The following is a 25,957-nucleotide window of genomic DNA, read 5'->3' as shown; positions in this document are numbered from 1 at the left end:
GATAAAAAAAACTCACCCTCTTCATAAAACTTAAGCCGCCATCTAGAGAGGATGAAGTCCAGCCACAAGGATGCAGCACAAGGTCGGAAAGCGGCAAAATCTTCTCCTTGCGCTTCGTGAAGCGACTGAGCTCAGCCACGAGCCGCTATCTTGCCCAGTGCGCAAGCCACACTGACTTTTAATCCTGATCTTTGATTGTGCATCATATTTTAGCTGCTAAGCCCCATTGGCTGATATGGTAGCTCTCTCGTGGGTCTTCGTAGGAAGTCTGAGTACAATGGAGCGGTATGTATTTACTAGATAATCTTTTCATCCTCCTCGGGACAATGTTGTCTAGCATATTTCTGATCCAGGAACAAAGGGTGTAGTAATCTGTCTCTGGTTTGTCCCCAGTATGGGACACAGCCAGCTGTGGTCTCATGGAGGATTCTATGGCTCTTCTCCAATTAAGGACTTCTTTGGTTGAGGTATTTGCATATTGAATAGGCGAGGGGGGTGCTATTTTAAAAATCAGTATAGCAGGTAATTGTGCTGATCTGAAAATGATTGATTAATTGGGCTGTATCTATTAGCAGGTCCAGCAAGTGACCGGCAATATGTCTTAGTCCTTTGATAAATTGGTTTAGGTTGTAGTTTTTGAGAAATTGTGGTGTTTCATATGGGAATTAAAACCCCTAAGATAATAGAGTTTAATTATTGGTAGTAAAATCAATTAGGTGTTATTCAAGATTTTCTATGAAGGAAATCTTGAAGTGTAGGTCAACCAGAAAGATTCCCAGAGAGGACCACATATTGATACGGAGGGATGCAGTGATGATTTTTTTTGTCGTTAATAAAGTGATTAGAGATATTGTACAAAGAAAATAATTATTTTGACTATAATTGCCTCCATGCAGCCCCTTTTTAGGTCTCGCCTGACCCAGCGCATGCGCTGGTCTGGCAAGACTTTTAGTGAGGGCTTAAAAAAATTCGACCATGGCCGGCCTACAGCTTGCGTGCATGTGCGCAGGCGCGCGCTTACGAGCGGAGGCGCGATATGGCTTTCCTCCTCATGCTCATTAAGCGCATCGCTCACCGCGCTTGATCGTGATCACTTTCACTTTCGCCTTTCTTCCCACCCCTCCTCCCGCCGTTTGCATTCACTGCAAGCTTTCCTTTTTCTGGCCAGAGGGTGGCAGTATCGTCTTTGCCATTTATCTAACACTAGTCAAACGCCTTGTATTCTTATAATTATTTGGTCTGCTTTGTGGACTTTTTTGGGTATTTTGTTTTCAGTATTTCCGTAGTTAGGTAGGCGTTATTATTTAGGCAGCATTGCCTGCGAGTCTGCCTCGCTTCTTCGTTTCTGCAAAGCCAGGGAGTTGTCATAGACTAGAGCGATCCACCATTCCCTGTACTGGAGGGAGCGCCTCACAGTCTGACTGGCTCCACACACAAGTAGTTTTGAAATACATATTTGTACCCCCTTTCCCCACCACCGCACAACTACATGAAGGGGTTTACATATTCGTACGTTTCTGACTTCTTTTCTTTATCTCATTGAAAAAAATTGCGAACAGAATCTAAGTAAATAACTGAATACTTCCCCATTCCTTTCACATTCCTCTTATGACGTGTGTGCACAGGTAGCATTTATTCATCTCTAGTATTAATTGACAACGTTGAATAAATAGAATGAAAACTGCTCCAAAATGTTACTGTGCCTAGGAGCCTGTCGCTACAGCACTTCCTTCTCGTTAATGCGTCCAATAGGGCTAAGACAGGCGCAAGGTGCTCTCAGTCCTCTGATCTGAATAAGCTTTATGGTCAATAGATTCTGTACAACCTCCAACGCGGTTTCTAGGCAACAGTCGGGTCGTCACTTTTTAGCCCCGCCCATTCCAGGTCTCCCTCCCTGCTCGGTATGGCAGATGATCTGGACGAAGTAGAGTCTCAGTTCTGCAGCTCTACTAACAATGCTGACACCAGACGAGTGGCGGAGACCAGATCCCAGACCAACAGGTTGTCACTGTGCACCAGTCTTTTTTAGGATCCTATTAGTATTTTAGGGTAATCGCTAGCCCAGTGTAATGTTAATTGCGCTCCTGTTATGTAATTCATTTGGGTCCACGGTCTGCCCGCCTTGGGCATGGGGAATTTGGTTTTAGGACAAAAACTTTGCTTAGACAAATTCGTTTTGTTTGTCCTCACCTAACATGGCCACCACTGGGCATTTAAGTCCTTTATTTTTAACATCACTTTTGCTAAGGTTGCTAAATGACTTATTGGCACCTAGGACGCAGGGATAAACTCATGTGGCTCAATTTAGTGCCATAACGGATTCTGGGTTTCGTAGTCTTGGGGCACTTAATTTGTTCCCGTTTTACGAATTCACCTAAAATTAGCGGGTTGTGAGTTGTAAAAGAAAAGCCTAGAACTGGAGCACTGGCTACTCTGCGACATCAAGCCATCTGGTAACGTGACATGAAGCTACCTGGTAACGTGGCGTTGCATGAAGTAAGAAGGTCTGTTTACAGTAACTTGTAGCAGTAAGTGACGAGGATGCAGGACCTTTTCCTGTACATGCGTGTTTGACAAACGTTTTTGCTTTCCAGTTGCCTCAACGTTCTCTACATGGACCTACTTTATGGAGACTTTCTTAGTGCAGCATTACACCCTTGTCGTCCACTATTCCGTGCCACTGTCTGTATAATTAAAGTTTAACCCTTGCGTACAGGTGTCTAACATTGGATACTAACAGAAAACTCTACACCACACCTAATGGATTCAAGAGAGACTTTCTAGTGCAACACAGAAATACATAGTCTGACACGTAGGGCACGAGTCAAGAAAGGTTGAACCTTTGTTCGGGCCGAATGTTTTGCTCTAGCTCGGTCTTTGCCCATAAGAACTTGCTCGTTCAAAAGAGATAGGCAGGTATCCCAGCCATTAAGTTTTTCCATCCTTTAATGCACCTTTCAAAATCGGTATCTGACAAACGAGGTACGGATGAGCGCATTTCAGCTTAATTTTTTGGCCGTAGAGCTTCGCACTTTCACGCGGTAGCGCTGGAACAATTTTCAGAGTGGGATGCTCTCATCAATGTTATATCACAGAAGTCATAGGAATTATGAAAACTGTAGTGTCACACTAATGACAAGTGTAACGAACTATGCCCATTCAGCAAAAGAGGGGTAAGGGTGTGGTATATAGCTGGTGGTGCACTTTGGAGCACTCTGTCTCTCACACATATTACTAAATAATGGTGGGATAGCACACACTATAGCCTGCACATTATCCTTTGAAATGGCCACTAAATTTGCACAGACTGGCAGCTTTACTGATAAAACTATATAGCACAGAAACAATAATGTATGGGAACCGTGCTTCACAAATATTTATCGTTTGCACAGCACCAAGTAAAGTGCCTGGATTTGTTTTGATCATCTTAAAATCTGTTATCATTTGTTCAAAATTAAAACAAAAATGTGATTTCAGCTTTTCTAACTTCTCGAAATATATCAGCAATTTGTACAGTTCATTGACAGGTATTTACATTTTGTTGTGTTAGAAATAATGACATCCTACAACCTTTCCTTTCACACCATCTCTACCCGAGCAAGTTTGTCACAATAGTCACTTTACAAAGTGTTCTCCCTTCACAGTTAGAGAAAGAAAAGTAAATACCAATCTCCATGTTAACCCCTTCAGCGCGGCGCGGATTTCCGCGCCACGCTGAAGGTTCCGTGCGCGGGCGGGGCCATGACGGAACGGTTCCGTCATGCGCACAGCGCAACCGGCGTGCATGACGGAACCGTTCCGTCATGCGCGTCGAAGGGGTTAAAAGAATTAGTAGCAATTTGTCAGCTCAGCATCACTTAAGCACAATCACAACACAATTTCACCACACACTTCCCACACCTAATAATTTCAATCCAAGTCACAAATTTCCACTCCACACACATCCACTCGACTCCAAAACAAAACACATTGGTAAAACAAGCATTGGCATAGCCAATAGGTCTCAACTTTGGGACCTTATAAGTGTTTAGCCATGCAACAGTTTATGTTGCACCAAGGATATTGTGCTGCATAACTAAATACTTATAAGGTCCCAAAAGCGAGACTTATTGGCTATGCCAATGCTTGTTTCCCATAGGTGGGCTGGAGCAAATCAGATAAGTTTGGTGGAATGTCTTCAACTAATTCGGCCTTTAAAAACTCTTTAAACCAGTTTTTGGTTGAACAAATAAGTCGAATTTATGATTTAGTTTCTGGTCACGGATTTCTGTAATATGCTTAGGAAGAGAGGTGGATGTTAAGTAATCCCTTGTAGAGCCAGATGCTCTCATTATGGACAGAAACATTAGGGTGACCTATGGAGGCCATGGGATGTTTCGCTAATTTAGGCGACTTAGAATTAAGTGTAGCATGCGTGTTGATTAGAGCCAGCAGTATTTGTGCCTCTCCTCTGTACAGGCAGTGCATGCAAAGAGTTGCCAGGTCTGAGGTACGAACAGCAGGGTTCCTGTCCCTTGGTCCAGTTTGAGCCTAGACACTCCCAGGCAGGCTTGCTTTAGGCACGCCCTATCTGCAGCCTGCCATACTGCACCTTAAATGACCCAGGTAGCGGAATTCCGGCTTGCCTCAGAGGGCGTGGCTAGGTCAGGAGGGGTGTTATGACCATAGTGTCTTGACCCTGCAAAAAAAGTAATCCAACTACTATTATATATTTAACAATCTGTGCACCTGTAAACTAATAAAATGAACAAATATAAAAGAATAAACCAATTCATGCCTTCTAAAAGACAAGCCGGAAGCCAAATAACTTTTAATAGATACAAGCAAATGAAAGGTCTACGTGGGAAATAAAGGAGAAACTACATTAGAAAGAAGTTAATAGAAATGTTATCAGGCGTTCATAGCGAATTACAGCTAGAGCAGCAGTAGCGCCATGTGGTCTTTGCTATTTAAATATTGCATATATAGGTCATAGCTTGACTTTATATGGCCCGAATGGCAGGTTTTCGGCCTGCCTCCGAGTGTGTGACTAATGCCAGGGATAGTTTTGGGAACGGAGTGCCCCCTGGTCAGCCAAAAAGGAGTTCTTCTACAGAGTACCTGAAAAAAGTGCGGGGAGAGGAAAACAAGCATTTGCAATGCAATCGGTCTCGCCTTTGGGACCTTGTATGTATTTAGCTATGCAGCACCTTAGCCTGGGTGCTGAAACATATACTGTTCTTTAACATGGAGGGAAAGTAAGCACCAAACTGCGTGACACGTCTGGTATGGGAACACAAGGAGAGAAATGATGTAATGGTATAGGCCAAAGCTCTGTTTTTAATATAAAATCAGGGCCTTCGGTGGTCATATCACTGAAAACACAAGATTTGGAAAAAATATTATTGTCTACAGGTGCTCGTGGGAGACAATTTCTGTGGAGTGGAATCTAGAGAATGCTAAAGTGATTCTGGTATTTTACTGACCTCTGCTGGTTGTTTTCTATCAAGACAGTTAAATAGAGGCAGATGAACAGAAAAAAAAAAGTCCCGAAGCGGAACCCGACAAGTCCTAGGGCTGATATCCAGAGCCCACAAAGTACATACACATATAAGTATATACTAAAGTATATACAAGAGGTCTAGAATGTTCGACCTAAATAAAGGGAGGGGCATTATGAGGGACATTTTTTGTTTTATTTGAAAGCAGATGCTACTGCATCACTCTTGGACAAAATTAGAACGAATGCAGTTTGGTACCCTAAGGAATACTGTAATCCAAAAAAGAATTGTGTACGGTTCAGATCAGTTGAATATCCACCCTGTGGGAGGGCAGTGTGTAGTTAAAATGAGAGCATTTATTATTTTCTCTTCAATCTCTCATTCTATTCCTTTCCTCGTGCCCACATTTGGGCATCAATAACTAAATTAGAAAGTACAGATCGTAGGACTACAACATATGGTGTATTCTGACGTTCTCTGGTTTCATGTGGGGGGATTAAATAGCGAAATGAGGCAATGAACAGCCATGTCACCTGAGGCCTTTTTAAATTATTTTGTTTTTATATATCTTGGAGTTTTCATCTTGTGTTTTCTGTAGGACTGTTCATAAAAAGATTCGAACAAAGGAGCAACACAGGCCCACAAAAACAAAAAAACAAAAACACTTTAATGTGAAGTTAACGCCCAAAAACAAAAAAATCTGCATAAATTACTGTTACATGGAAATAAAGAGCTGGCACTCTAGTATTACAGATAAGAAAAAGGGAAGCTGTAAAGCTTAACACTGGTCTTCCTAGCAAACAGAAATCTGAATGTAAAATTGGAATTTTAAAAAGGCAGCGGATGTTAGGCAAAGTATGTGTGCATTTTTCATGATAGGCCCTGCCCTGCAACAAAGACAATAAGTGCTATCAGGTCTAAGTAGCGCAAACACTGCACTAAACAACTTCACCAGGGAATTCATGTGCCTTTGTTCTGTATGTTAGGTGCTGGCAAGTGCGGCTGAGAAATGTCAAAGCTCCATTAAGGATGCGGTTCAGCAGGTGTAATGTGCGCCCTCTGAAACCTCTTGTTGTGTACATATGATGGAATGCTTGGTATGTGTTCCTGATCTTGTTTCTGGCACTATTTTGAGACAAACATGTTCTTTGACCGACTTTTGGAAGCCTCCATAATACATTTCAATATAGCATATTTCAGGTGCCCACCCAACCCCACATCATTGGTTGTATGTAGACAAAAGTGGCTTTGCCCAGGTACCATCCTGCGGGCAAAGCAGCAGCGCGCATTGATTATTGCATGGCTCCCAGCTCGAAATTCACGGGACAGGAGGTAATGATGGGTGAGGATGGTAGGGCGGAACTGTTGTTCTGGGGCTGCCTGGCTTGATGGCGTTTACAAATTGGCAGAGTAGTGGGAATGGCGCAGCGGGCATTCAAGTGACATCATAGGCGAGGGATGAGTATGGGGGGCTTAGGCTACTAACATGCTGCCACGTGTAAGATATAAGGTGCGGGCAGAGGAAGAGGAAAATAAAGAGCGGTTAAATGCCAGGGGTGGCAAGGAGGAGGGGGGTAAGAACGCCTGGAAACTAATTTGGATAGGGGGTTGCAGGGGGGTGGTAAAGGCTTGGGGGTAGGGGTAATGCTCATGAGGGAGGATGGTGTCTCGGGTTGCTGGATGCTTACTGTAGGTTTTGCGAGTTAGTCAATGGGGCCCGCATGACAACAACAGTAGGCAAGAACAGTGACCAAGGGGGGAGCGATGTGGCCCTATGCGCAGAGTGGCCGACTTGAGTGTGGCTCAATATACGGTGATCCTGGGCAGATAATTTAATGTCCTCAGACTTCTACAAATGAGGTCTGGGGCATGGGGGTGACGCATTGAGTATCAGAAAGAAGGCTTCTATGGAGATTTTCGCAGGCGGAATTAGGGGCAGACCGAGCAGGCACGAATGAGAGCAGCGATGGGGGAGGGAGGAGGGCCAATTTAGGAGTTGGGCATTTTGTATTGGGGCGCAAGAGCAAAAGGTTGTTACGCAATACAATATAATTTGACTGCTATTGGGGTACGAAGGAGCCGAGGCTCAGAGCTTTTGGAGCGGGGGCGTTAAGTTTGAATCTCGGCGTGGCTCAACATCCTGTGAAGGATGTATTTGTCCGGGGGTGACAGAGCGGGGGGAGCATTAAAACGCTTTTTACAATTTTTAAACCATTTCTGAAACATGCAACTGTTGTTAAATGAAAACATACTCGCTTAGTATGCAGCAAGAAGGGTTTTTTCAGGGTGGAAAACAAAAAGAAGAGTAATGCCACTTTGCTTCTAGGCTTCTTCAGTTGCGGCAGGAACATCAAGCCAAATAAGAAAATTATTAGCAGCAAATAAAAAGAAAACATTACAGCAGAGCAGTCTCGAGTAAAAAGCCTGACCTTACCGAAAGAGCGGAGGTTCTGCATAGTGGACATGCAATAGTATTAACAGAACGCGGCAGCGATGAAATAGAGTGGCGCGGGGTCTCTGAAGCTCGTGCATTGCCTCGCAAAGCGAGCATATTTGGTCCTCGAAGATGTAGTTTATTTTCAATCACATGACAACAGGTATTCATTCCAGAAACACTGGTTCGAGATTAAAGATCACCTTTCTCTTGTCACGCCATTACCACCGATCATTCCCAAGTAGAGGATTACCACGGAACGCCGCCTGAAGGCAAATAGATTCTGTCCCAGCGCTTTCCCGGGTCTCATAAACATGGGTATCGGGTTTCTAAACTGGGGATTCCACCAGATTCGTAGCAGCCGCCCTAAAGACAAGAAAAGGGGCGCCGAAAACAAGAAACAGATCACTGCAGGCCATAAACAAACAAGGAACAGAGGCACGACGGGATATCCAATCCGCCTCCTACGTGACAGAAAGGACTTTATAAGCAAGCATTGAAAATGCAAGAGGACTCACAGTTACAGCAAGACCTATTGCTTTAAAATCGAAAGTGCGAATGGGAAGAAGGCACGGACGGGAGGGGTGGGGGGGGGGCTGGTGTGGTCTGAGAAGTCTTGGACTGCGGGAGTGGAGGGGAAAATGCAGGGGATGAAAAATACTGTTGGAGGTAAAGGGGCTGGTAGCCTTGGAAGGATACAAATGACGAATGAGGAGGGACTAACAAGCCTTAACCCAATCGGAAGGCAGCATTTAAGACAAAAGCCAATGGGCAGAGAGTGGGCGGAGCTTCCACGAAGCTTCCACTCTACAGTGTATACTGCATGCCTCGCAAAGCGATGGCAGCGCATTCGCGCTGCCACACTAGCGAGACCTAAAAAGGGCAACAGAATTGACTGTCAAAAGAAAAAAACATTAATTAAATAATAAGCTAAACGAAACAATCAATGCACCCTCAGGCTACTGACCTGGTTACTATTTTCTGTAGTGCCAAGCCATCATAGACCTTTTTTTGGTGAGTCTGGATTTTGTAGTCACGTTTGTCATCTACAGGCTGCGTTCCAGCATGAATGTGTGGTGCAAGTTGCTTCACTCCAGGGCATGTTGTAGAGGGACAACGTCCACAAACCCTCACAACAGATCATTCTCTGGGCTACAGCCTGTCCACATTTTGTTCTTCCTGCATGAATACCTCCAGTAGCCTTGTCCAGCACTCAGCAAGTTCCTTCTTTAATGAGAATGCAAGCTGCTCTTACAAGCAGGATGCAAAACTTCGAGTTCTTGTTTCTAAACCTGACAAGGAGCTCCACATTCTTGGTCTCACTGGTACCAGATCCCTGGGAGTGGTTAATAAGAAATCCTGGCACAGACTAGTAGCGTCTTCCCTGTATCTATATTAATTTTTCAGACAGAGTTTGTGTATTCTGTTAGTAATTGGGTCTCTAGTTGGCAAAGGTATGCACCCTGTCCTATTAGGGACCCACACTCTAGTCAGGGTAAGTGTAGTACACACTAAAAGGTTACCTGTGCTCACCCTCTGGTAGCTTGGCCTAGAGCAGTCAGGCTAAACTAAAGAGGCAATGTGTAAAGTAGTTTCTGTCATCCAACCCAGAAGTGTATTCTAGGGTCAGGCAGAGGCACAGAATGGTCAAAGTAATAAAATGCCAATGTTCTAAAACTGGCATTTTCAGACCTGGAATTTAAAAACCAACTTCACTAAAAGATGTTTTTTTAAAATTCTGAGTCCAGAGACACCAAACTCCAATTCTTCATCTGCTCCCAATTGGACGGTACACTTTTAAGGTGTTACAGGGCAGCTCCAATTCTAACCTATGGGAGAGACAGGCCTTGTTGAGTGAAAAATGATTTTCTTAGTTTATCACTACCAGGACATGTAAACCTCACATGTACATGTCTTCTCCAGTATTAGGGTGTCTTTCATAGATTCACATGCTTGAATATTCCCCGTCGTCGGAGTGGGAGTCCCACGGTAAATAAAATAGCAATATATATATATAGCAAAATATATACATAAGTAATCACATAATTAGCGTTATATAGGTGTAAAAAAACACACATAGTGTACCTATAAGAGAAAACTCCATAGGAATACAATGGAGAGAGACAAAAGACTTTTGTAGTCTATCTCTGTCATTATGTAAGTCCGAACTCCAGCCAATCAGGCGTCAGCCCCTCTCTAGAACCTTCTCCTCAGAGCCTCTCACCTCAGATTTTCTACCGCACGTCGTGTGACAGGGAGTCTCCCTGAGCTCTGCTCAGTTTTTGTCAGTCAGGATGTCTTCTAGTAAGAAATCTTTGTTTAGACCATGTTCTTCGTGTGGAAAGCTGCGTTTATTTTCTGAGGACCCACACAGTAAGTGTATTTACTGTTTATACCCAGACCATGAAGTGGCAAAATGTAAATTTTGTATAACCTTTTCTACAAAAACTCTAAAGGACAGAGAAGGCCGCCTGTTATTATGGCTACAGAGACTGAAGGATAAGGATAACCCACTCTCTGATGTTGAAAGTCTCTTTTCTGGTCGTTCTCAACCAGCCTCTAAGCGCAGTAGTGTGCAGGAGTTACCATCTCCTTTCCTGAAGAAAAAGAAACTATCTTTGACTCTGACAGCTGCCACTTCTGCTGTCTCACCTACTGCTTTGTCGCCTAAGGGACACTGTTCTCAGGCTGCTGAGGCGTCTACTTCCCATTCCTCAGGGAAAAGATTGTCCGCCTCGTCGACGATACTCCCGACGACGAGATCTGCTGTTTCTAACTCGTCGACGGTGACTCTGACGACGACGTCAGCTGCTTCGTCGTCGACGAGCGTTCTGTCGACGTTATCCTCGTCGACGATTACCATCAGTTCCTCGAGGACGGTGACTTCTATTTTGCCCATTACTTCAACGTCGACGAAAAAGGTAAAGGTTCCGTCGACGAAGATTGTGTCGTCGACGAAGACGTCGTCGAGCTCGTCGACGCCCACTCCGTCGACGAAGAAAAAGAAGATCCCGTCGACGACACTGTCGACGGTGGTTCCGTCGACGAAAGCCTTGTCGACGGCCCCGTCGGCAGCGGCCCCGTCGACGGCGGCTTCGTCGACGGCGGATCCGTCAACATCGATTTTGTTGCCACAGACTCTGTCGACGATAATTCCGTCGACCATCATTCCGTCGACGACGGCTCCGTCGACGAGGGCATCTCCAAAGGCGTCTGCAGAACATACCATGCAGCAGTCGACGGCAGGGACATTTGTAAGGGTACGAGTAAGCAGCGTTTCGTCTACCCAGAAGACAAAGAGGGAACAACTACCTCAGCTAACTTCAGCGTCGGTTTCATCTTTAACTGGAGTTTCTTGGACACCATTACCTCCTACTGTGGGCCCGGATAGCCAGGAAGACAATATTCCTGTGGGAGATGCACAGCCTCCCTCACCATTATTCGCTACGGATTCTGATCAGGAGTCCGAGGGGTTACCGGAGTCTTTTGGAACGGCACAAAGTCCGTCCGACTTAGTTATTAAATGCCAGGATGTCAGCAGTGAGGATGAAGATCCAGTTTACATACAGCAGGCCCCTCCGAAGCATAAAACGGCGACTCTTCCTTTGTCGCTCATAACTAATCTCCAACGCATGTTGGACGACTACAACCAACGGTTCCCTCTATCCCCTCAACGTTCAGAGGTTCCGTCAGCCCCGGAGATTCCGGCAAATATTCCACCGGTACCTATTGTAAATCCTGCTCCTCAGATGCCGCCTGCACCTCCAAGACAGGTTCCGGAAAGGTTGTTGCCTCACTATGAGCCTGTAGAGGAAGGCCCTCAGGACACAGAAGAGGGTGAAATCCCAGATGATGATGGGGATGTGGATGACAATGACGATGATATGGCGGAGTGGGACAATTACCAGGCACAAACACCATCCCCCTCACAGATAGTAACAGGGGATTCACCTCCAGTGGACATAGCCAATTTTCACCAACCGATGGAAAGGGCAGCACACCGTTTTAAACTAACAACGGAGCGCAGGGAGGAAGATTGCTTCCTTTATGATTTCAAGAATCAACCTTACAAACCGACTCATGCTATTCCCATTGTTGAGTTTATTTGGGAAGAAGGCAAGAAATTAATGCAGACACCGAATACCTTGCCAGCACAGGTGCCTCGATTAGAAAAGAAATATAAGGCACCAATAGGAACCCCAGCATGCCTCACGGGTCAGGCTAAACCTGAGTCAGTCGTTACGCAGGCAGCGCAACGTAAGGCGAAAAATCCTGCATCTACTATCACCACACCTCCGGATCGTGACGGACGTAGGATGGATGCCATAGGGCGTAAATTCTCTTCTATGGCCTCTACTGTGGTTAGAGCAGCTAATGCCTTGGCCATCTTGGGACGATATGACAGACAAGTATGGGCTGATATTTCTGATGTGGTTCAGGAGTTGCCAGAGCCATCTAAGGTGGAGGCAATGAAGTTGCTCCAAGAGGGAGAAGCGGCATCGGCGGAAATAATCGATTGTGCAGTAGACATCGCCTGCATGGGATTCCGTCAGCTTGCCGGAGCGGCTGTTCTGCATAGGCAAGGATGGTTAAGATCGACATCCTTTCGTCAGGAGGTACAGTCCATGATCCTTAACATGGCATATGACGGCGAGGCGTTATTTGGAAGCCACGTCGATGAAGCTCTACAGTCCATAAAGAAGGATACTGAGACAGCTAGATCGTTAGGAAACCTTCAATTTCAAAGGAGTAATTTTCGTGGTGCACGCGGACGCGGCACCTCCTCAAGTTTTCGAAGGGACAATAAACAATACAAACCTTACAATCAAGGATCCAACCGTTACTCTTATGGCCAGCAACAGCAAGCATCACGACAGCAAACCTCCAAGTCATATAGAGGAAAATCCTCATACAGAGGAACCGCGTCAAAGAGACAGTGACTCTTACCAGACGGACAAGGTTGGAGGTCGAATCTCTCTGTTCTTTTCCCAATGGTCCTCCATCTCAAGGGACCCTTGGGTTTTGGACATTGTAAAAAAGGGACACGCCTTAGAATTCACCAAATTCCCTCCTCCCACACCACCCTCCGGACCGCCACCAGCTCACATGAAAGAACTGTTGCATCAAGTTCGACTTTTAAGGCAAAAAGGAGCTATAGAATTGGTGCCAGTGTCTCAGAAGGGAAAAGGTTTTTATTCCCGGTTCTTTCTGATCACAAAGAAAAACGGAGAGTGGAGGCCCATCCTCGATCTAAGGGCACTAAACAAATATATAAAGAGCCAATCCTTCCGTATGATGACGCTAGTAGACATCTTGCGCTTACTCTTGCAGGAAGATTTTCTGGCAACGATAGATCTCCAGGATGCCTATTTTCATATCCCTATATTACAGCGGCATCGGAAGTTCCTGCGTTTTCGAGTGGGTCAACACGATTACCAATTCAAAGTGTTACCATTTGGCCTGCGCTCGGCCCCTCGAGTGTTCACGAAGGTACTAGCTCCAGTAATAGCGTTTTTGCGACTCCAGGGAGTGCAAATATTTCCATACCTGAACGATTTTCTCCTGAAATCTCAGTCAAGCACTCACCTGCGACAACACACTCTTCTGTGCCAGGACGTGTTTCGCTCTTTAGGCCTGTCCGTAAATGCAGAAAAATCCCAACTTCATCCGTACCAACAAAGAGATTTTCTGGGAGCAACTCTGGAAACTGTGTCAGCAAAGGCGTTTCTCTCCCAGGAGCGTCTACAAAAGATGCTGCGACTGGTGTCTCTGATCAGATCAAAAGAGTCAGTTTCTGTGAGACTGTTAAAATCGTTTCTGGGAATGGCGTCATCATCCATTGCCTTGATCCCTCATTGCCGGCTGAGGACACGTCCTATCCAGGAAGCTCTGGATGCTCAGTGGCGTCAGGTAACGGGATCTTTCCACAACATGATATGTGTCACAGATCAAATGAAGTCAGCACTCGCATGGTGGACAATTCCAGCCAACTTGACGGAAGGCATGTCCTTTCTGTCGCTGCCACCGGACAGGACACTCACGACAGACGCCTCATTGGAGGGATGGGGCGCACATTTGGAGGATCTCTCTGTGAAGGGAAGATGGTCAACACATCAAAGATCTTGGCACATCAACAAGTTGGAGCTGATGGCGATTTTTCTGGCTCTAAAATCATTTCTACCTTTGCTCCAAGGAGAGTCAGTGCTAATACAGACAGACAACACAACCTGTATGCACTATGTGAACAAACAGGGCGGAACAAAATCCCCAAGTCTCTCCAGGTTAGCTCAAAGAATTTGGGACTGGTCTCTCAGTCATCAGATCATGATTACGGCAGTACACCTGCCAGGAGTATCCAATGTCCTAGCGGATTCCCTGAGCAGGTCCTCCTCGTCGACCCACGAGTGGGAGTTACACCAACCCACTCTAGAGAGGATATTCCAACTATGGGGTCGTCCGCAACTGGATCTCTTTGCTACGCCGGAGAACCGGAAATGCCGAAATTACGCAAGCTGGCATCCCCACAAGGAATCACAAGGGAATGCCCTTTTGATAAACTGGTGCAATCTATTTGCGTACGCCTTTCCTCCAATACCCCTCATACCTCGGGTTCTTTGGAAGATGAGGAGACAACCTTGCCACCTGATCCTAATAGCCCCGCGCTGGCCACGGCAAGCGTGGTTCTCAGAACTGCTCCTGCTGTCCCAATGCCAACCAATCCTCCTGCAACATCGGACGGATCTGCTCACAATGAGCGAAGGGATAATTTGTCATCCAAATCCCTCCTCACTGAGCTTATCGGCCTGGAACCTGAACACCATGAGTTCGCCCACCTAGACATCCCGCGGGATTGTAGGGATATTTTGGCCCAGGCAAGAGCACCCTCTACAGTCAGGACGTACAAGTTCAAATGGAAAAGATTCTGCCACTGGTGTGCTGCTAACGGAGTCCATCCGATACATTCCACGGCAGAGCAATTGCTACCATTCTTCTTGCACCTAGCCAGTTCTGGACTGTCTCATGCAACCCTACGGGTTTTTCTAGCAGCTATTTCCCGTTTCCGGCAAGATGGATCAAGTTCCCTTTGTTCCTCAAGAATAATCCGCCAATTCTTTAAAGGCTTATTCCGAAAATTTCTGCCAGTTCGGCGTCCTCCTCCGTTGTGGCACCTCAACGTTGTGTTAGCGCAATTGATGAGACCTCCGTTCGAGCCCATTCACAAGGCCGACCTAAAATATCTAACTTGGAAAGTAGCCCTACTTCTGCCACTAACGTCTTCACGTCGTGTCAGTGACATCCATGCTTTTACCATCAAACCTCCGTTCCTGCAGTTCAAACCGGATGCTGTAGTGTTACGCACCAATCCATCATTTCTACCCATGGTGCCTACTGACTTTCATATTAATGAGCCAGTAATATTAAAGACCTTTTTTGCCAATCCTCAGACACCTGCAGAACAAAGATTACATTCTTTGGACGTGAAGCGGTGTCTAAAGTTCTACATCAGTAAGACAGCTTCGTTCCGGAAATCCGATCAACTTTTTATAGCATATGGACGCTGTCATAAAGGACGTCAGGTTACTAAACCAACGATTGCACGCTGGATCTCGGCAGCTATTGTCTTCTGTCACCAAAGGGCAAATAAACCTCTGCAGTCTCCAGTGAGGGCACACTCCACTAGGGCAGTCTCCTCATCTACTGCCTTATTTGCTGGAGTATCTTTGCAACACATCTGCAGAGCAGCTATGTGGTCGACCAGACACACGTTTACTAAGCACTACTGCTTGGCAACTTTAAGCGAGGAGGATGCTGCAGTGGGACAGGCAGTGCTGCGCAATCTTTTTAAGTAAGGTGAGCCTCTTCCTCCCACCTCCATATTGTTTCCATTTATATTATGCATTTACAATGTTACAGTGGTTCGATACTGTTTTTATGCATAAGAAGATTGATTATCTTTATATTTTGAATCTATTTTGGCATGGAAACAATGGTGATTGTTACTGCTAGCTATTCTATATTCAAGCATGTGAATCTATGAAAGACACCCTAATACTGGAGAAGAACAATTGTTACTTACCTGTAAACAGGTGGTTCACCAGTATTGGTGTCTTTCATAGATTCACATGCGACCCTCCCTCCTCCCTTCAGAGGCTCTCTTCTCCTCATACACTCTACAGTCACTCTTGTGCTACGAAAATCTGAGGTGAGAGGCTCTGAGGAGAAGGTTCTAGAGAGGGGCTGACGCCTGATTGGCTGGAGTTCGGACTTACATAATGACAGAGATAGACTACAAAAGTCTTTTGTCTCTCTCCATTGTATTCCTATGGAGTTTTCTCTTATAGGTACACTATGTGTGTTTTTTTACACCTATATAACGCTAATTATGTGATTACTTATGTATATATTTTGCTATATATATATATATTGCTATTTTATTTACCGTGGGACTCCCACTCCGACGACGGGGAATATTCAAGCATGTGAATCTATGAAAGACACCAATACTGGAGAACCACCTGTTTACAGGTAAGTAACAATTGTTCTTACCTTTTAAATACACTGCACCCTGCCCATGGGGCTACCTAGGGCCCATCTTAGTGGTGCCTTATATGTAATAAAAGGCAAGTAGGTGAACTTGCCAGGTCAAAATGGCAGTTTAAAACTGCACATACAGGATCTGCAGTGGCAGGCCTGAGACAGGGTTGAAGGGCTTCCATATCTGTGGCACAATCAGTGCTGCAGGCCCACTAGTAGCATTTGATTTACAGGCCAGGCCCTGGATACACACACAGTGCACCTTACTAAGGACTTACTAGTGAATCAGATATGCCAATCATGGAGAAACTAAATACCCTTAAGATTTAGACACAGTGCACATGTCCTTTAGCTCTTACCAGAAGTGGTGAAAAACCCAGAGTCCTAAAACCAGCGAAAAGGTAGTTGAGAGCACAGTCAAAAACAAGATGTCAGAAGCAAAAAGACAGGGGAAACCATGCCAAAAGATCCTAGGTATAACATATTCCACTAGTCCAGCCCTTAGACTAGTCTCAGGCATTTCATGACTTTTGCATACTCTTTCAGGAGTAGTCATACCATAGTCTTTGTTCTGTTGTATCAGCAGGAAGGGGGTGCAGCTAGGAGCCCCACCCCTCCTTCCAGGAGAAGCCTTCATTCTCTGATTCCTCACAGTCTGTTGGAGTTGACTCTCCTATTGAAGGATGTCACATAAAGGTAGCAAGGGATGTCCCCGCACATCAAAGGGGTTCTCTGTCTCCTATTTTCCACCCCAAAATTCTAGTCCATTACAAAGGGCCTCAGCAATTATTAGGAGAAGTCCTGTAATTAATTTTGCTGTCTTGACAGGTTCATTCCAAACTTCATCTTAGGTACCACTTGCACACAGGAGATTCAAAATTGATTCCTGGACTGCCACAGTCAACCACAAGAGATATTCTCCACACTCATCCTACTGCACATATACCAGGAAAACATACATGGTACATTCATGTCCCACATGTTCAAGCTCGTAATACAACCAACTCCTGCAGAGAGTAGTGCATGGGAGTCCCTATCGAGCCTCTCCTGCACCAGTAGATGAACTGCCCTAAACTACCTGGGACTGGTCACCCTATTTCAGTCTTGAGCCAGAATGTGAAGAGCTGCTCCATTATTCGTTGGAATGTTTATCCTTCTCCAATAAAAGAAATAAAATAAGAAAAACAATGTATAAGGGCATCATAACTCACTCTCCAGATAAAGTTATGACCACACATTATTTATGGCAAATAACTAACAAAATCTAAAAGCTAAATTTAATTAAACAAGACCGAATCAAAACAAATAATGATACTGTATTCAAAGTTGACTCTATCAAAGTGGTAAGGGAGATGTGATATAGCTAGGTATTAAGTCCTTCCTGAATGTTCCAAGATCAGTATGAGATTGTAGTGTCAAAGGAAATGAATTCTAAGTTAATGGGGCATGTAACGAGAAGCTACGACCGCCTATGCTTTCCTTCCCATATCTCTGGATGGCGAGTACGTTTAGGAATGATAAGTGAAGCTCCTTAACTAGGGAGTATTTGCTTATCCTATTGGCTAATAGGGGACCCTCACCATGAAGATGTCATTTACCACGTCATTAGTGATGAATTATGTGAGGTGATAAGCGGTGCATGATGGGGGCACAAGTTATGGTTAGGTCACTGGACTATAATTGGAGAATATCAGCGTTGTTTTTGGTTGCTAAATGTTAGTTTTTTTTAACACATTTCAACACCTAACTATAAAACCACTTTAGCCATTGTTTTTTCAGTGAGTATTCACTGAAAAAAAACATTCATTTGAAAAATATATATATATATGTGTGTGTGTCTGTGTGTGTGTGTGTATATATATATATACTGAAAAAACGTTTAAAACTTGTTTAAAATGGGATTTTTAAAACATTTTTTAAAATGGTATGTTTTAACTGACATTATCACCTATAAAGTCCCATCGATTTCAGGATCTATGGCGGATTTATGTGATAACTGCCTTGTTCACGTGAACAAGGTCCAAGTGACTGGATCGAAACGCGTTGGGGCATGGCAGCTATCAAATAAATCCGCCATAGATCCTGAAATCGAGAGAGTGCGTCTTTTTTTCTTCGCCGAACAGCGAAATCTTGTTGATGTGTGTATGCATATATATATATATATATATATATATATATATATATATATATATATATATACACACGTGTGTCTATATATATGTGTGTGTGTATATATATATATATGTGTCTTTAATTACAACGCGTTTCAGCTTACGAAGAAGCCTTGTTCACGTAATACAACAGTGCAATGTACACCATGACTGATAAAGTTTCAAGCAGTGAGCATAGACAAAGGACAAACACTGTCGTTCTGAAGCCGTGACGGCAGACATCTTAGAATGGTATATTGCCACAATGTGGTAACGTGAAAAAATGATTCATATCATGTAATTTAGCTGTCAGAATGGATTTAGGATGTCAATCAAGTTGTGAAACACAATAAAATGATATACATTATTGCCATACATGAGGAGCTGTGTCAGCCTTTGTCAGAAATGGTACTGAACACATTGTGTGTGATTGAAAAAAATATTGTGGCAAGCTCACTGGATGTATATTGGAAGACGCAATCGAACGAAAAATGCTGAAATTACTGACAGATATAACATGCATTCGTCAACTTGTAAATAGAGTATGTATTCGTCGGTTATTACATGACAAGAAAAATGCACTGTCAACACTCATGTTAGTGGAACAATACGAGAAGGGCAAGTGCCCCTAAACGAAGTGCTGCCAATACTGGCAAACCATTGTTACAAAGCTCTTGTATTCATAAGAGCTTAAAATGACCCAATATACATATGCAAGTGTGTAGACAAGTCTGGAATGCTAGACCTCTGGTAAAAATAGCTAACGTGGGCTCGCTATTTGAACATTAATAATAACCAAGGTCAAAATTGATGGCAAGTGCCCATAAGGTCATAATTAGTGATCGAACTGTACAAAGTCATACGTGCTTTCAGAGGCCAACCAGTCATGGTGATAAGTGAAGATAAGGGGAAAAGGGTAGGTTGCCCGTGAAATGTGCGTGCCAGTGTCTGGGCCCCTTCCTTTCCTCCTGGAAATAAAAGAAAACAAAAGAGAGATGTAAGGCACAAAAAACTCCGTACACATTACAATCATTACATAATATCTCAAATATATCTCAAATATAAAAATTTGGATATATTTTATTTTATAACGTGTGATGCATGATTCTTCTTCTTTCCATTTGGCAGAGCTGTATATTTGAGATATTATGTAATGATTGTAATGTGTACGGAGTTTTTTGTGCCTTACATCTCTCTTTTGTTTTCTTTTATTTCCAAAAGGGGCCCAGACAGCGGAGGACGCACCACCTGGTGAAAAGTAAATACGGGACTGTATGGCTGTAACCTTACAGCTTGGCAACAGCACGGCAGGAGTTTAATTGGGGAACCGGACATTCTTTCTGAGGCCCACTGAAGGGTTCAACTATGTTATGAAAATAAAGGAAAAATAACGGCAAACACACGGATCGAAACTAATGGGTATCATTGAAACACTACAACTCCCAATATGCCACTCACTGGGGAGTGCATATATTAAGCGGAAATGAAAGTTGAGTGCTTTTCCGTCTTTGCCAATCTTTGCCCTATGAGGAAGGAGCAGCCGCTCCGAAACGCGTCAGGGACATCAAAGAAATCGGAAAGGATTGCCGGTTTTGAAAATAAAGATTCTGTGAATCATCCTGCTGTGGAGTCGCGTCCTTGAGCTCTGGCGGGGCGGGAATCTAGTAATCTGGTCAAAGGAGGATTACAACGCAGAAGCCCTCAGCCAACTCACGGATATACAATGCTACCGGAGAAGCGAATCTTTAAGATTAAAATCGACATATGATAGCTACTACAGCAAACTCATGGCATGGAGAAGTTTGGGGCTTTTAAACAAAGATGAACATGGTTTCCTGCGAAATAACACACCTACAACTCCGGAAATCTATTTTATACCCAAACTGCATAAGAACCCCATCAAACCACCTGGACGCCCCATTATTTTGGCAAGAAACAGTCTGACTGAAAATACGTCTCAATACATAGACTATTTCTTCAAGAGTTTGTACAGGCACTCCCTTCATATTTAAGAGACACGGGGGACTTTTTAACTAAAATTCATGATTTTGAGTGGAAAAAAAGGATATCTACTAATAACTATGGACATCACAGCATTGTACACGAGTATCAACCACAATGATTGTCTTAAAGCAGTGCAATATTATCTTGGCAAAAGGGCACCTATCTACAAAGCCCACAACAAGATGCTCGTTGACATGATTGATTTCTGTCTTCATAACAATCTATTTTTATATCAGAACAATGTCTATCAACAACTACGAGGTGTGGCGATGGGGGCCAGTTTCTCACCAAGCTACGCCTGCCTCCATATGGGGTGGTGGGAGGAACTGGTCCTACACAGAAATTTTTCTGACATTCTAGAAAACAAAGTAACATGTTGGTGGCGTTACATAGACGACCGGTTTCTAATTTGGGATGGCAATGAGTTGGAGGCTAAAACATTTGTTGACCAACTCAATATAAATGACATCAATTTAAATTTTACATATGAGATTAGTGCTTTAAAAGTCACTTTTTTAGATGTTGAAATTTACATACACAATGAGAGTATTGAAACTAAAGTCCACCGAAAGCCCACGGCAGTTAACTCAGTGCTGCATGCAACCAGTCTACATCCCAAACATTTGGTACAGAGTATCCCATATGGAGAAATGATCCGACTAAAGCGAATTTGTAGTACAAAAGAGGAACTACTAAAAGCTCAACATAACAGCCGGATTAGATTTCTCCAACGTGGGTATTCCAAAAACTGTATTGAAGCAGCTATTTCAAAATGTGCCAAGTTAGACAGAGACACTCTCCTAAAAATACACACTAATGAATCGTCTAGCCAAATATCCAACACAACAGCAAGCCCCAAAAAAGATGAATTCTGGATGGTATTGGGCTTTAGTAAACAAAGCCTTGAAATAAATCGGATTATACAGAGAAGCTGGCCTTTGATAAAAAATGATCCCATCTTAGGACCCACTCTACCTGCCAAACTTTCTATAACCAACAAAAGAGCGCCCAATATGCGTGATAAACTAGTACAGAATAATCCGATTGTTGAACCAAAAGGCAACTGGCTAAGTCAGCGAAAGGGCTTTTTCAAATGCAGTAGTTGTAAAGCTTGCCAATGTGGTACAAATACATTGACATATAAGACTGCATTTAGTGATCAGGGACAAATAATTAAAGCCCTTTCCTGCAAAACAGAATTTGTAGTGTATGTTCTCGAGTGCCCTTGCAGGCTCAGATACGTGGGTAGTACCAAGCTGCAGGGGCACAAAAGGATATGACAACACATTCGAGCCATATCTAACAAAGACCCAACGTACCCGGTGGCTCGACATTTTGCTGAACAACATCAATCAGATGCCAAACTTCTCAAATATTTTATAATGGATTGTGTGCCATTCAACAAACGTGGTGGCAACAGAGAGAGAATTTTGAGACAATTGGAGACCCGCTTTATTTTAGAACTAGATTCTAAAAGTCCCAATGGCCTAAACGCAACTGAAGACATGTACACATATTTGTAAATGAGGGATAATCAATCAACAAAAAATGATTTACAGTACCCCAATACCACATGACTTTACAGCCTTTCAGAAATCTTCCGATGACAAATCATTATTGGCCAACAACACACATTGTTTTCCTTCTACCTTATTCTTGCCACACACAGATGCTAAGGTGGGAGAATTTAACCAAGATAAGGTAGCAAAAGATAGCCTCACAGTCTAAAGAAGTCTCCTTGGAAAGGATTTTAACCAAATACAACATTTTCTTTTTACTACACACACATTTTATGGTCTTTTTAGGTGTCTTTTAGAAATCATAAGATTATTGTTAAATGCTTTTTCCAATTAATCTAGATGATTTGCACTTGTTTGCACATATTTTTTGCACTATGTATTAATCACAATAACTTTTTACTAGGGGTTTTATTTTATGTCACAATGACAACACATAAGCACCACTTATTACCATCTAGCCAATACATGTAGGGATAAAACGATATAGACGTGATATTTAAATCACAATTGTGAGTTCGGCAATATTTGCACTTCCATTGTTTATGTCTTCCATTTTATCAACTTTTATCTATTTTACCAAAACTGGAATTATAGTTTTTATAAGTATTTACATGGGTGATAAATGTTATTTATACATATTTATTTATTTATGTATTCATGTATTTATCAGGATCTAACAAATGTTTGATTAAGATTTATCAACATCGTGATGCTCAACAAACATGTAATCAATTTCTGCAGGTATACATATACTGTAGTGCATTAATGATTCCTAAATTGTGGCCAAGGTATTTTACCGAGATGTAACAATACAAAACAAACCCCTAAGGAAATAGGTACCTAGACACTTTAGGCACTGTCACTTTAACACAGACCGGAAGGTGAAGAAAAAAAACACCGATAATGTGAAAAAAATCAAAGAAAAAAATGCATTTAAATAATCAGGTGACTTCATGGCGTGTCATGTGATCAAGGCTCTACGGAGTCGAAACGCGTCATGGCTGGCATACCTTGAGTGAATAAACCAAATGTTTGTATGCACTGAATTGCGGTCCGTGCTCCTTTCTTTCGACACGACAAACGCTTTCCAAGGCGAAGGAGTGCTTTTGAGAGATTATATATATATATATATATCTCCACACCAGTCCCACTACAAGAATGGGTCCGACACATGCTCCGAGGCTCAGGTAGAGATTTATTGCTTTTCAGGCATAGATCAAATGTCCTGTAAAATACAGTGAAACGCTGGGCAGACGCGTTTCACCCTGATGGCTTCCTTCAGTGCCCGCTTCACTGTTACTGTTGTTACACTTGGGGGCTCGTTTTAAAGATGAGATTACTGTTTGCTCATTGGTGCAAACTGTATGGCACGCCCTCCACTACTTCCAGCCTTGTCAGTCCTAAGTTAGTCCATGCCGATTTTTCCATGCCTCTCGCTGTTGAATGCTGGTACAGTGAACAGCATATTCATACACCCAGTGGTGTCCAAACCTCTGCTGGCCACGAGAGGAATATGGTACTTACCAGTATGCATCTGTTCTTGGCATGTAGAGCTGCAGAGTTGTACACTTTGCATAGATCGCCATCTGGTGTTGGGCCCGGATGTTTGCAGTTTGTTTTTGTTCTTGGACAGTCTTTGGAAGTCACGAGTTCGGTGACTCCTCCTTCGGTCCGTACTGCGCATGGGCTTCGGCCCCATCCTCAGATTGTTTTTCGCCAGCAGGGAAATGATGGAGCGTAGTGATAACAGTGAGAAACCCATGTGTGTTGTATCTAAATAAGATAGACTGGAACGGATACAGGTAGCTGGGGAGGCGTGTACAACTCTGCAGCTCTACATGCCAAGAACAGATGCATACTGGTAAGTAGCATATTCCGTTCGAGGCATATGAGCTGCAGATTGTACACTTTTGCATAATTATATAGCAGTACCCAGCCCTAGCGGCGACCACCGGTATCCGTTGCAGCGGTTTGAAATAGTGTCTTTAGTACAGCCTGGCCCACACTAGCTTGTTGCTTGGAATGCACGTCTACACAGTAATGTTTGGTGAAGGTGTGCGGAGTTGACCATGTGGCTGCTTTGCAGATGTTATCTAAGGGTATGTTCCCTAGAAAAGCCATAGAAGCCCCTATCTTTCTTGTAGAGTGGGCTTTAGGTGGAACAGATAATGTTCTTTTTGCTTTGTGATAGCAAATTTGTATGCATTTTACAATCCACCTAGCTATCCCTGATTTAGAGATGGGGTTGCCTTTATGCAATGGAGAGAAGGAGACAAACAATTGTTTAGTCTTCCTGAAAGGTTGCTTTCTTTGTATGTAGTACAGTAAAGCCCTCTTAACATCAAGTGTATGTAGAGCCCTTTCCGCAACAGATTGAGGTTGCGAGAAAAAGACAGGTAATTCCACCGATTGATTAAGATGGAAGGGGGAAATGACCTTGGGCAAGAATTTTGGATTTGTACGAAGTATCACCTTGCTGTGATGTATCTGTAAAAAGGGTTCTTGTATAGTGAATGCTTGTATTTCACTAACCCTTCTAAGGGAAGTGATAGCTACGAGAAAAGCTGTTTTCCAGGTGAGGAACTGTAGCTCACATTTATGCATTGGTTCAAAGGGCGGACCCATTAGCCTTGTAAGAACTACATTTAGATTCCATACAGGGGAAGGTGGTGCCCTGGGCGGAATTACTCGTTTAAGGCCTTCCATAAAGGCTTTAATAGCGGGCACTCTGAACAGTGATAAATGCTGTCTGTTTTGCAGGTAAGCAGCAATCGCTGCTAGGTGTAGGCGTATGGAAGAATATGCCAGGTTACACCTTTGAAGATGGAGTAGATAGCATATGATGTGTTGTATGGATGCATCTAAAGGGTTGATTGTGTTGTTACGGCAGTAAACAACAAATCTCTTCCACTTTGCGGCATAGCTTGCTCGAGTGGTAGGACGTCTGGCTTCCTTGATAATGTTCATGCAGTAAGGGGGAAAGTTAAGGTACCCAAATTCTAAGATTTCAGGAGCCAGATCGCAAGGTTGAGCTGAGCTGGGTCCGGGTGTCTGATTTCTCCATGGTTCTGAGTTAGGAGGCATGGGGACAGGTGCAGTTTTTGATGTGGTACCACTGATACCTGTAATAGTGTGGTGTACCACGGCTGCCTGGCCCATGTTGGGGCTACCAGAATGAGTGTGAGGGAGTGCTGTTGTAGCTTTTTGACCACTAACGGAATTAGTGGGAGAGGTGGAAAGGCGTATGCAAATTTGCCTGACCAGTTCATCCATATCGCATTGCCTTTGGACAATGGGTGTGGGTATCTGGCGGCGAAGCTTGGGCATTTTTTGTTTTCGTGGATGGCGAAGAGGTCTATCTGAGGATGCCCCCACTTGCGGAAGAATGGGTGAAGAACTCGTGGATGCAGTTCCCATTCGTGTATTTGTTGCGTTTGTCTGCTGAGCAGATCTGCCATGGTGTTTTGTATGCCTGGGACGTGTTGTGCCAGGAGAAAGATGTTTTGTGGAATTGCCCATCTCCATATGCTCTGTGCTAAGCGGGAGAGCTGGGGAGAGTGTGTCCCCCCCCTGTTTTTGAATATAATACATTGCAGTCATATTGTCTGTGCGAATGAGGACTGCTTTGGCTGAAATCTGTTTCTGAAAGGATTTTAGGGCTAGAAAGATCGCCAATAGCTCCAGATGGTTGATGTGGAGCGACTTTTGTTGTGGCGTCCATAGACCTTGCATTGTGAGGTGTAGGAGGTGCGCTCCCCAGCCGGAGAGCGATGCGTCCGCTGTTAGAATCACCTGAGGAACCGGGTCCAGGAACGGCCGCCCTTTGGAAAGGTT

General features: G+C 43.8%; 2 protein-coding genes across 4 annotated transcripts in view; one reads left to right on the top strand and one right to left on the bottom strand.

Annotated features, from left to right (window-relative positions):
* LOC146871331 (uncharacterized) overlaps positions 1-25,957 on the top strand; it is a 733,473-nt gene that overhangs the window by 448,134 nt on the left and 259,382 nt on the right. Inside the window, exon 5 of one of the 3 annotated variants that reach the window (XM_085650835.1) lies at positions 19,821-19,925. The exons of the other annotated variants lie outside the window; for them this stretch is intronic. The gene's annotated coding sequence lies outside the window, so the exon portion shown is untranslated. Of the gene's footprint in view, positions 1-19,820; positions 19,926-25,957 lie in introns of those variants that run through there. 3 annotated transcript variants of the gene reach the window in all.
* Positions 1-25,957, bottom strand: part of LOC146871332 (uncharacterized) — a 574,862-nt gene that overhangs the window by 320,843 nt on the left and 228,062 nt on the right. The window lies entirely within an intron of this gene.

This window comes from Triturus cristatus, chromosome 1_1 (genome assembly GCF_964204655.1).
Source record: "Triturus cristatus chromosome 1_1, aTriCri1.1, whole genome shotgun sequence".
In the NCBI taxonomy this organism is placed as follows: Eukaryota; Metazoa; Chordata; class Amphibia; order Caudata; family Salamandridae; genus Triturus; species Triturus cristatus.
This window is presented reverse-complemented; position numbering and strand designations above follow the sequence as displayed.